This window comes from Palaemon carinicauda, chromosome 11 (assembly GCF_036898095.1).
Source record: "Palaemon carinicauda isolate YSFRI2023 chromosome 11, ASM3689809v2, whole genome shotgun sequence".
NCBI classification, from domain to species: Eukaryota; Metazoa; Arthropoda; class Malacostraca; order Decapoda; family Palaemonidae; genus Palaemon; species Palaemon carinicauda.
Window position 1 is genome coordinate 5,357,400 of NC_090735.1, and position 12,500 is coordinate 5,369,899.

Below are 12,500 nucleotides of genomic sequence, written 5' to 3' on the forward strand. Positions count from 1 at the left end.
TATATATATATATATATATATATACACACACACACACATATATATATATATATATATATATATATATATATATATATATATATATATATATATATATATATATATATATATATATGGTCCAGTCTCTAGGGCATTGTTCTTCTTGATAGGGCAATGTCACTGTCCCTTGCCTCTGCCATTCATGAGTGGCCTTTAAACCTTCACAACTTTAAACTGTTTCCCCCTCTTTCATAGGATGACTACGTGTCAATTTCAAATCCTGCAGCATAATATCATCCATGCATCTCAGGATAGGCGATCCATTCGCTTCAGGATATTAAAATGGATGCTTTTGTCACAAGGGTTTATCAAATCCCTGCATAACTTTTTGTCACGTACTGCTAAGGCAATAGCTGATTGATTCATGAAATCCATATTCCGTAGGCCATATTGAACTTGTTTTTATTTATTTACAATAGCTAATGTAGGAGATAAGCCCTAAACAGCGGCAGATTGAATTTTTGACATTATTTTACCAGTTATCCATGTTTAAAAATAGCTGTGTCCTAAAAAGACTAATATAACGGGCAAGGAAATTTGATGCTCCTCAGAAAATAGATTTCAGTTTTTCCATCTTGACCGAAAATAAAAAAAATAGAAAACTAGAAATAGAAAAAAAAATGAAATTCCGTTTCGAATGCCATTAATAGTATTAAATTGTCAAGATAGACTTCGTATGGTTTTGGAAGTCTCAACGTATACAATTTGCGGTAGATAGGGAAATTATCGCAATCTGCGGTACACACACTGTTAGAAATTTGCCGTAAAATAACGGTAAAAATCCTGGAATAAATGTTGCCTAGCATTTACCGTTTTAAAAACGGATATCTTGACGTAAAGGGCTGATATTACAGCCACCGACCCATGAAATATAATAACAAAGAAGGGTAAAATTACGGTCGCTTGTATTTTACTGAAATACGGCTTGGAACAGTATATTTTTACGGAGATTTTCCGATTCAGATTATAGTTTTTTAACAGTGTACCTGAAAAAAAAAAGTATTCCAAGAAGTTCTTTACTATTCAATTTAATAGCCTAATGAATCTTCAAAGCACAAATATCATTCCTCTAAATTTTCAAAGGACCATAAACTTACTTTCACCTCTATTGTTTCATACGATACTCGAGACTTACCCTTTTCCTCCATTTCCTCAGATACATATATTTCCCCTTTTCTTAAAACCCCTCTTTTAAAACGATTCCAAAGAGTGCCCCAATTATAAAAGTTGGTCCTCCTCGTCTACAACATCACTCTCGTTTCCTCTTAACTGCTTCCTCTCCTCCCGAGTTAAATTTATTCTTCTTTTCCTTCCTTCCAGTGTCTCTTAATTTAGTCTGGAAGCTTCCCTCGCCTCTGATTTTCCCCGCTAGATCATTTGTTTCTGCTTTAAATCTCTTCGATGAGGGGGTCATGTTTCCGTATTTCCGTAAGACGAGTGGCTGGAAGGTATAACAGTTTAGAATAATACATGTGCTGCCATCTTTTGATAAGAAGTAGGATGACTCGGGAAGTAAATGAACTGTATCTGAGAAGTCATGACTAAATAATATATAATATCTTAATATCAATAACAACCTTAAATCCTTATTATTGTAAATCTTAAAACCGTTGGTTCATATCGCAGAAGTGAAATAGTGAGATTAGCTTTTGGTAAAATTTATTCTACACGTTCTATAATCATCTCCACGCTGTTAAAAAATTTCATTAAAAGAAACGGTAAATATCTGGCAACATATATCCCATGCTTTTTTAAGTTTTAAAAAACGGTTATATCGACGTATAAGAGTAATATTAAGGTAATGAACCTGTAAAAAACAATAAAAACGTAAGGTAAAATTACGGTCGCCTGTATTTTACTGAAATACGGTTAAGAACAGCATATTTTAACGAGAATTACCGAATACAATTACGGTTTTTTTTTTTCTATCATTGTAGGAGCATAACAGTGACATACCGTTTAATTGCACGTAACTTAGGCAATATTAAGTTATTTTTTTCTAACATTGTAGGAGCATAACAGTACAGACCGTTTAATTGCACGTAACTTAGGCAATATTACGTTTTTTTTTTCTAACATTGTAGGAGCATAACAGTGACATGCCGTTTAATTGCACGTAACTTAGGCAATATTAAGTTATTTTTTTCTAACATTGTAGGAGCATAACAGTGACATACCGTTTAATTGCACGTAACTTAGGCAAGATTAAGTTATTTTTTTCTAACATTGTAGGAGCATAACAGTGACATGCCGTTTAATTGCACGTAACTTAGGCAAGATTAAGTTATTTTGTTCTAACAGTATAAGAGCATAACTGTGGCATGCCGTTTAATTGCACGTAACTTAGGCAATATTAAGTTAGATGTATATTAAAGGTAATACATATTTTTCCCTTAATAATGGAAAAGGAAAAAAATGAGCTTGCTAACATTTAAAACCGTTTCTCTAAACTTTTCCTCTCATGGAAACCCTCCTATGTATTAACCCCTACTCTCTCTCTCTCTCTCTCTCTCTCTCTCTCTCTCTCTCTCCAAGTTCAACTTTTCAGAAATCTTATCTCTCTATATATTAATCCCTACTCTCTCTCTCTCTCTCTCTCTCTCTCTCTCTCTCTCTCTCTCTCTCTCTCTCTCTGGTTTAACATATAGGCAACCAGAATTTTCATATTACTGCATCTGCTAACCTTCAATAAAAGAACATACCAAAAAGCAAAGCAAATTGATACCTTGAAACGTAAATAAGTAATTGTACTTCTCCTCCTGTCCAAAAAATAAAAGTCCATATGCCTTCCAATAAAAGAACACACCAATAACAGGGTAAATAGGTACCTTGAAACGCAAATAAGTCATTCTGTTTCTTATTATTTTTTTCTGTTTTTATGTACTTTGTGTATCCGTTTTTGCCTTCCTCCTTCCATAGCATAATATCAGATTGAGGTGGACCAACGTCATCAACATTCCAAGCCCCCCCCCCCCTTTTTTCCACCCCCCCTCCCCCGACCTGACCTGTCCACGAAATAAATAGCTGCGAGCGAGTCTCGGGTCGCCCTTTATTTTCAACTGGTAGTGGATGGAGCCGTCCACAGGTTATGACAATGATTTTTCATCTGCGTGAGATTGGCTGTCCACACAATACTTCTGTACTTGCAAAAGGAATGGTGTGTTGTCTCGGCAGAATGTTCGTTTGGGTGGCCTCTTTACAAGTCCTGCTGTATGAAGGCTCTCTCTCTCTCTCTCTCTCTCTCTCTCTCTCTCTCTCTCTCTCTCTCTCTCTCTCTCTCTCTCTCTCTTTTCACATAGAATTACAAAAAACACATACGAAATCAGGCAGATAAACGTATTTGGGTTTAACGTACTTCTCATTTACAAACGCATACAAAGTCCTCTTTCACATTTTACTTAACTATGGAGACATACGCCTTCTCTCTCTCTCTCTCTCTCTCTCTCTCTCTCTCTCTCTCTCTCTCTCTCTCTCTCTCTCTCGTATAAAATTACAAAAAAACACGTACGAAATCAGGCTGACAGACGCATTTGGGCTCAACATATTTCTCATTTACAAACCCACATAAAGTCATCTTTCACATTATTACATAACTATGAAAACATACGCTAACATACATATTCTCTCTCTCTCTCTCTCTCTCTCTCTCTCTCTCTCTCTCTCTCTCTCTCTCTCTCTCTCTCTCTCTCTCTCTCTAAATGTGAGTACTTGCATATCAAAATCGTATGTCAAGTTGCCCTTTACAATTAAGAGGCCATAACACATAGAGGAGATAGAAATCATTTATTCTCATCTCATATTATTATTATTATTATTATTATTATTATTATTATTATTATTATTATTAGCCAAGCTACAACCCTAGTTAGAAAAGCAAGATGCTATATGCCCAAGGGCTCCAATAGGGAAAAATAGCCCAGTGAGAAAAGAAAATAAGGAAATAAATTAATGATAAGAACAAAGGAAATAAGGAACAACAAATTATTCCAAAACAGTAACAGCGTCAAAACAGATATGTCCTATATAAACTATTAATGTCAAAAACAGATATTTCATATATAAAATATAAAAAGACTCATGTCAGCCTGGTCAACATAAAAACATTTGCTGCAAGTTTGAACCTTTGAAGTTCTACTGATTCAACTAGCCGATTAGGAAGCTCATAGAGAGAACTGTGCCATATCTCGTAATATCAATTATCGAAGTAATCACTACATATTATTGTTTTATTTCTTATGTAAGTACGAAGTTAGGAAAATGTTCCCCTGTACGTAATCTGATTTGAAAAGTTAATGATTATTAACTTAGAAACGAAAAGTGAGTTACAACGATAAAATTCTGCGATGGAAATTATTACCCTAAAAGGGTTAATTTTCCCACCAAATAAATTTCTTTTTTTCACATATCAAAGAATGACATGCATATAAATAAAAGCAAAAAAAACTAGACACAAACTAATTTATCAAAATGAACCTTAATAAATAATAATATATGTCAGCTATGTACTTAAGTCACCAAATAAATTTGACTCCCAACTTCTTCTTCTTCTTCTTTTCCCACTTCTATGTGGGGTCGATGTTTCTGGTCAGCTTTCTCCATCTACCTCTGTCCCACACCTCATCACCGGTTAATCCCTTTGATCGAAGGTCATCCTTGATACAGTCCACCCACCTTCGCTTTGACTCCCAACTGAAGATGTGGAAATTGATATTTCAACCATTTGTTTATTTTTCACAGTTGTATCTTCCACCTTGAAAAGTATTTATATATTTTAGCTATATACTTACGTCAGCAAAATAAATTTGACTCCTAACTCAGATATCTAAATTCGTCATAATTAATAAAAATGTGGGAATTGATATTTTCACCATTTGTTTATTTTTCGTAATTGTATGTGGAACCTTAATAAATACTTATATATTTTAGCTATATACTGTACTTAGGTCAGAAAAATAAATTTGACTCCTAACTCATGCATCTAAATTCGTCATGATGACTGAAGGTGTGGAAATTAAATATATATACTATTTGTTTATATTTTTGCAATTGTATGTGGCACCTTGACAAATAATTATATATTTAAGCTATATTCTTACGTCAGCAAAATAGATTTAACTCCAAACTCATGCATCTAAATTCGTCATAATGACTGAAGGTGTGGAAATTGATATTTTGACAATTTTTCCTCACAATTGTATCTCTCAACTCCCAGAGATAGATAGATAAAAAAGTAAAATAAATTTGACTCCCAACTCGGGTATCTAAATTCGTCATAATTAATAAAAATGTGGGAATTGATATTTTCAACATTTTGCCCTCACATTTGTATCTCTCATCTCCCAGAGATAGATAGAAAAAAGGCAAAATAAACTTTACTTGCAACTCTGGTATCTAAATTTGTCATAATTAATAAAAATGTGGGAATTGATATTTTCAACATTTTGCCCTCACATTTGTATCTCTCATCTCCCAGAGATAGATAGAAAAAAGGTAAAATAAACTTTACTTGCAACTCTGGTATCTAAATTTGTCATAATTAATAAAAATGTGGGAATTGATATTTTCAACATTTCTCCCACACAATTGTATCTCTCATCTCCCAACGACATAAGAAAAAAACATGCCCCCTCTTCTGGCTCCAGCCTGACACCCAAAACAGCCTGCAGCAGATTGCATGAGCGCCCAGGGACCTCTCCGTCACTCTTCTGATCACAACGACTGCTGAAGGCTCGTTTTTGAGTCGGTCTGATGTGATGGATAGCGCTGCAACAGCTCTTTTTTTTTTTTTTTTTTTTTTTTTTTTTTTTTTTAGTGCAGCTGCTGTCATATAATGTTGTTCCTCGCCGGAACGAGGTTGATTCGTCGTTGAAACATCAGATGGGAGGAAGAAAAACAGATGGGAAAATTGAAATAGCCATTAGATCCGTAGGTTATTTATCTCTCTCTCTCTCTCTCTCTCTCTCTCTCTCTCTCTCTCTCTCTCTCTCTCTCTCTCTCTCTCTCTCTCTCTCTCTCTCTCTCTCTCTATATATATATATATATATATATATATATATATATATATATATATATATATATAAGTAAAGTAGAGGATATTCCAACAACATGCGAAAGAGAGAAATGAACGTGGACGGGATACATAATGAGAATTATAATCTAATACGTAAAAGAAAGAAATGGACATGAACAAGAAATATAATGTGAATGAAAGATAATAGATGGATGTTAATAACAACTGAATGGGTTCCTAGAGACTGCAAAAGAAGCAGGGAAAGGAAGAGAAGACGATAGATTACCGAGCTAAGAAAATTCGCTGGTAGCAAATTGCATAGAAAGACCATAAACATACGCGAATGCATGTCTGAGTCCTTTGTCCTTCGGAATAGTAACGGTTGATGATGATGATGATGATAATATATATATATATATATATATATATATATATATATATATATATATATATATATATGTATATATATATATATATATATATATATATATATATATATATATATATATATATATATATATATATATATATGTATGTGTGTGTGCGTATGTTTATGGGTAAAAATCACAAAAGCTGACACGCGATAAGCATAAAATTTATTCTAAAGCCAGGGAACGGGGAGTGAAAAAACTTGATTGCAGTTTGAGTGTACATCTTATTAGTGACATTAACGGACTCATTATGAGAACAAATATAAAAAGGCATCAAATTCATAAAGGTGAATGGGATCCCTCATCTGTTAGTTTCTTAAGGATTCCAGATAAGTCAGGTTTTATTAAAGACGATAAACAGAACAAGCCTTTCGTCTAAATTATGTCTTTGGGTACAGGCAATTAAGAAGGATTTTATATTTTTTTTTAAGAGTCATTAGCTTGGATTATTGTCCACGTGTCTAATTAATTGATTCTATGACTTAATCCTAGTCAGTGGGAGGCCAATGCATTATTTACAAAACCTTTAGATGTTTGGCTGACATAAAACAAGTTTCCTTCTAAACAAGGCATACTCTATATAATATTAATATATTTCCAGAGCCATTCTTGATCAACATTTGGAATACTATTATATTATATCATTATAATTTTCCAGCTATTCTTGATCAACATTTGGAATACTATTATATTATATCATTATAATTTCCAGAGCTATTTTTCATCAATATTTCTTATAATGTACAAATATATTTAAACTCTACTCTTATATCTACTTTTTCAATTGCAGTATGGCATTTAAATATATATATATATATATATATATATATATATATATATATATATATATATATATATATATATATATACAGTATATATACATATATATATATATATGTATATATATAATATATATATATAGATATATGTATATAAAGATATATATGTATATATATGTATATATGTGTGTGTATATATATATATATATATATATATATATATATATATATATATATATATATATATATATATATATATATATATATACATATATATATATATATATATATATATATATATATATATATATATATATATATATATATATATATATATATATATATATGTGTGTGTGTGTGTGTGTGTCATAGCAACTATAGGTACAGGGGAAAAACTTGACTGGAATGATTAATTTCGTGTTATTAGTGACTCATTTGAAATGAGGAGGTAATCCCCTGAATATAGTTATTAAGAATTTTAACAAAAACTTAACGTTCGATAAAAAAGTAGCATTGAATGATAGTATTTTATTAACCAATTCGTGAATGTTTTAAATCAATTTCATCTTACTCATTAGGTATATCCAAAACCTTAATCACTAGGTCATAAATGACTGAAGTAAATCGAGTAGATTTTTTTTTATAATATTTATAAAAAGAAAATTGTTTTATAGATGTCTATAAAAATCCAACTCTATATGTTTTAGTCTTGTTTCCCTTACGGAAGAAGCAGTGAACCATTGATTACCCATTAGGTATATCCAAAACCTTAATCACTAGGTCATAAATGACTGAAGTAAATCGAGTAGATTTTTATTTATAATATTCATAAAAAGAAAATTGTTTTATAGATGTCTAAAAAAATCCAACTCTATATGTTTTAGTCTTGTTTTCCTTGCGGAAGAAGCAGTGTACCATTGATTACCCAACACGAAACGACCCATTGGCGTACTTAGAAAATCCTCAGTTGCTAGATTTCGCCCACATTCTATTAAATCTGGAAAGGCGACGCTGGAAATTGTGGCTATTTCCTGGTTTTGCGGGATACATATGGTCTGGGGTGCGACGGAAAATTCTCTCTGCGAAATGTTTATATCGGCATTGCTTCGTGTTGCTTTTTTTTTCTCTTACGTATTGTCCAAAACATATTTTTTTTTGGTAGACGTATATGATATTATTCTATTGTTAGTCTTTTTATTTTTATTTTTTATATATGAGAGAGTTACCTTAATGTTATTATTGTTCCTGAACTGCTCTTGTAGTTTTTCCTTACATCGGCATTGCTTCGTGTGTTTTTTTTTTTTTTTTTTTTTTTCAAAAGCATACATTTGGTAGACGATATTCTTCTATTGTTAGTCTTTTTATTTTCATTTTTTCATATATGAAAGATTTATCTTAATATTATTATTGTTCCTGAACTTCTCTTGTAGTTTTTCCTTATTTCCTTTCTTCACTGGGCTATTTTCCTCGTTAAAGCCCTTAGGTATATAGCATCCTGTTTTTTCAACTAGGGTTGTAGCTTAGCAAGTAAAGCTAATACTAATAATATCTCAAACTTTTGACTAGATATACTGATCTGTTATGGAGTATGTCCAATTTTCTAATTATCATTTACCTGTTTATGTAAGCATGCATTTTTGTAATTTTTTTTTTTTTTTTTTTTTAAGGTTTAGATACTGCTCATGAATGACAGAGGCAAGGGACAGTGACATTGGCCTATTGAGCAAGACAATGCCCTAGACACTGACCACAAGCCCCCATCTCCTCCCAAATCTTTTGGATCATACATAAATCTTAATTTATTGAACAATGATTTATAGAATATCGAACCAATAAATGATTTTTTATTCCGTTTTATCTGCTCTCTCTCTCTCTCTCTCTCTCTCTCTCTCTCTCTCTCTCTCTCTCTCTCTCTCTCTCTCTCTCTCTTCCCAGATCCTGGTTCTTTTCTTCCTTCTTACTTCATAGTGGGATGGAAGGTCTTCTAGGATGGTCTCATATGGATGGACTTATAGGTAACTGTATCGGGATATATAGCACAAATTCATAAAACTTAGGTAAAATCTCTCTCTCTCTCTCTCTCTCTCTCTCTCTCTCTCTCTCTCTCTCTCTCTCTCACACACACACATGCGTACACACACATGGTCGATATTAAAGGCATAAGACAACCATGGAACTGCTAAAATGAAATTGCGGGATGAATACACACGTAAGGATTTCCTCCTCCTTTGGTTAAACCTCCTTTGTGCACGGAACGCTTGCAGATTGAAGGTAGGCGTTTCAAACTTTATTCCAGATCCAGATTGAAGCTTTCAAAGCTTAATAACTACGCTAGCCTCTCCTTGACGCGAGATCTGGTAAGTTCGGTTGCCTTGGGAGATAAATCCTGGCTACGGACTTCCTTCTCAACAAACCAGATGTAGTCTTTCATCTTTAATAAATAATTTGGTGATCGTTTCATTTATCTCTCTCGTATTTTCTTTTATATTTTACTCGGTGGATGAGTTCATGGTGAGGGGTACATTGAGATGGTTTTGACATGCTCTTTGCACTCCCCAAGAGAGATTAGTTCACCAACTTCCAACTAGGCTCCACAAGGCACTAGAAGAGTTGCAAGACCCAGGCCTACATGGCTGAGGACTGGAGACGTGATTTAAAAGCTCAGGATAGGACGGCTGGCGAAATCTAACTGAGGTCCTTCGCGTCAATGGTCGTAGGAGATGATGATGAGTATGATTTAACTTGAATACATTAATTGAGGATGTAAAAATACCTAAACATTAGAGCTCATAGGTAATTCACTAAGATATAAGGTTCCTGGTCTCTTCCACTTCTCTGGACTGCAGCTGTGACGTAGGTAGCCTACAAAAGCTTTGGATAGTTCTAGAAAATTTCACAGTTCGTATCGGACTAGATTTTACAATGCAATAACTAGACACAATATCGCTTGGATTGTCACTGGCTCATGTGATCTACTCCATGAAAAAGTAGAGACATAGAACACAAAATACGACTATTTTTCTCTCTCTGGAAAGAACATTTTGAAGAGGCACTAAATAGGCCACCATAACCAAACAAAGACGACTTCCTAGAGGCCGATTATGGCCCTCCCATAGATGTAAGTGACATTACATGGATAGTTTTGGCAATCACACGACTGAAAACAAAAAATATAAGTTACCAGGAATGAATTATATTGCCCCTGAAATGTCGAAGGATGATGAGATTCAAACACCCATTCTGTTCAATGAATTAATCAATCATAAGTGGCGAGATGACGTCACGCCTGTTGAATGGAAAAACGAAAGGACTATTGTTAAGGTTGTGGTGGCCGATGCGGTAACGTCCATGACTGGTGAACGCCACACTGGCGTTCGAGTCCCGTTCAAACTCGTTAGCTTCTCTAGTCGCTGTAACCTCACCTTCCTTGTGAGCTGAGGATGGGGGGCTTGGGGGAGCCTATAGGTCTACCTGCTGAGTCATCAGCAGCCATTTCCTGGCCCTTCCTGGTCCTAGGTTGGGCGGAGGGGGTGATCATATATATAAATGGTCAGTAGTCTGAAAGGCATTGCCCTGCTTTATAGGGCAATGCCACTGTCCCTTGCCTATGTAAAGCCTATAAACCCAAGAAGGGAGATTTGAGGGACTGGGAATTAGAAAGGGGATCAGATTGCCACCAGTAGACATGAAAGATTTTTTCAAAGGTATATTGAAAAGGATAGAACTTGTGATGGATAGAATATTTCAAAATTAACAAGCAGGTTTCAAAAAGGGTAGAGGATATGACAATCCAATTTTGATTCTACGATATAGAGCTCAACAGTATAACGAGCTAAAGTCACCTCTTACTTTATGCTTTGGGGATTATAAGAAATCATTTGATAGTATTTCACACAAGGTGTTAAAAGATTCTAAGGCACTATGGGATACCAGAAAAGATTTAATGTTTGTGGACAATGAAGCCCCGCCCACAAAAGTCAGGCAAGAAAACAGACTTTCATCGAACCATTCGACAAACTTGTTCACACGTTCGAACATCACTTCAAACACTTGTCTATTGAACCGCGTTTGACGAACCGTTAGACCGTGTAAACCCGCCTTTACAGATGCATTTGAAGTCAAGACTGGAGTAATACAAGGTGGAATACTGTCCCCTCTACTGTTTATCATAGTGGTTGATGAATAACGGTATTCAGTGAAAAGGAGACAAGAGATTGTGTAATCTTGAAATCTTGTATCGCCTTGATCAAGCATATCTGTGCTGGTCAGGGCCACCCATACTAGGTTGGATTGCTGTGAGCGATCAGACTGAAATCTCTCACCATCACCAATCTCCGCTGGCCAGAGTGGTGAGTACAACTGGCCAAACCCTAGACATGATATGACATGACTGACGCTTCTGTCCTTTAGTGGACTGGAAACAGCTGCATTGGTTGTTATATATATATATATATATATATATATATATATATATATATATATATATATATATATATATATATATCTATCTATATATAGATATATATATATATATATATATATATATATATATATGTGTGTGTGTATATATATATATATATATATATATATATATATATATATATATATATATATATATATATATATACATGCATATACATACATATGTATATATATATATATATATATATATATATATATATATATATATATATATACACACACACACACACACACACACACACACACACACACACATATATATATATATATATATATATATATATATATATATATATATATATATATATATATATCTTGAAACGGCACAAAACAAAGACAATCACGCCTAATAACATGTTTCCTTTTCCACGTGAATCTTTCTACCTTAACATCACCTCTTTTTGTCGTCGTAAGCCTAATTGGATACCACGCTCCGCTCCCAATCTCTTTGGACTCTGATTCCATCCTTGAAATTTATTTTTGAAGAATATGAAAATGTCCTCGGACAAGTCCATCTACTTAATGGACACTTATGGGTTCTTCATGCATATCTGAATAAGTTATTCAAATGTTAACGATGAATAAAATCAAGTTAAAAATGGAATATGGACATTTTGAGGATTTTTTTCGAAGTTTGAATAGGTTATTGAAAGATTAACGATGAATAAAATCCAGTTAGAAATGGAATATGGACATTTTAAGGATTTTTTTCGAAGTTTGAATAGGTTATTGAAAGGTTAACGAAGAATAAAATCCAGT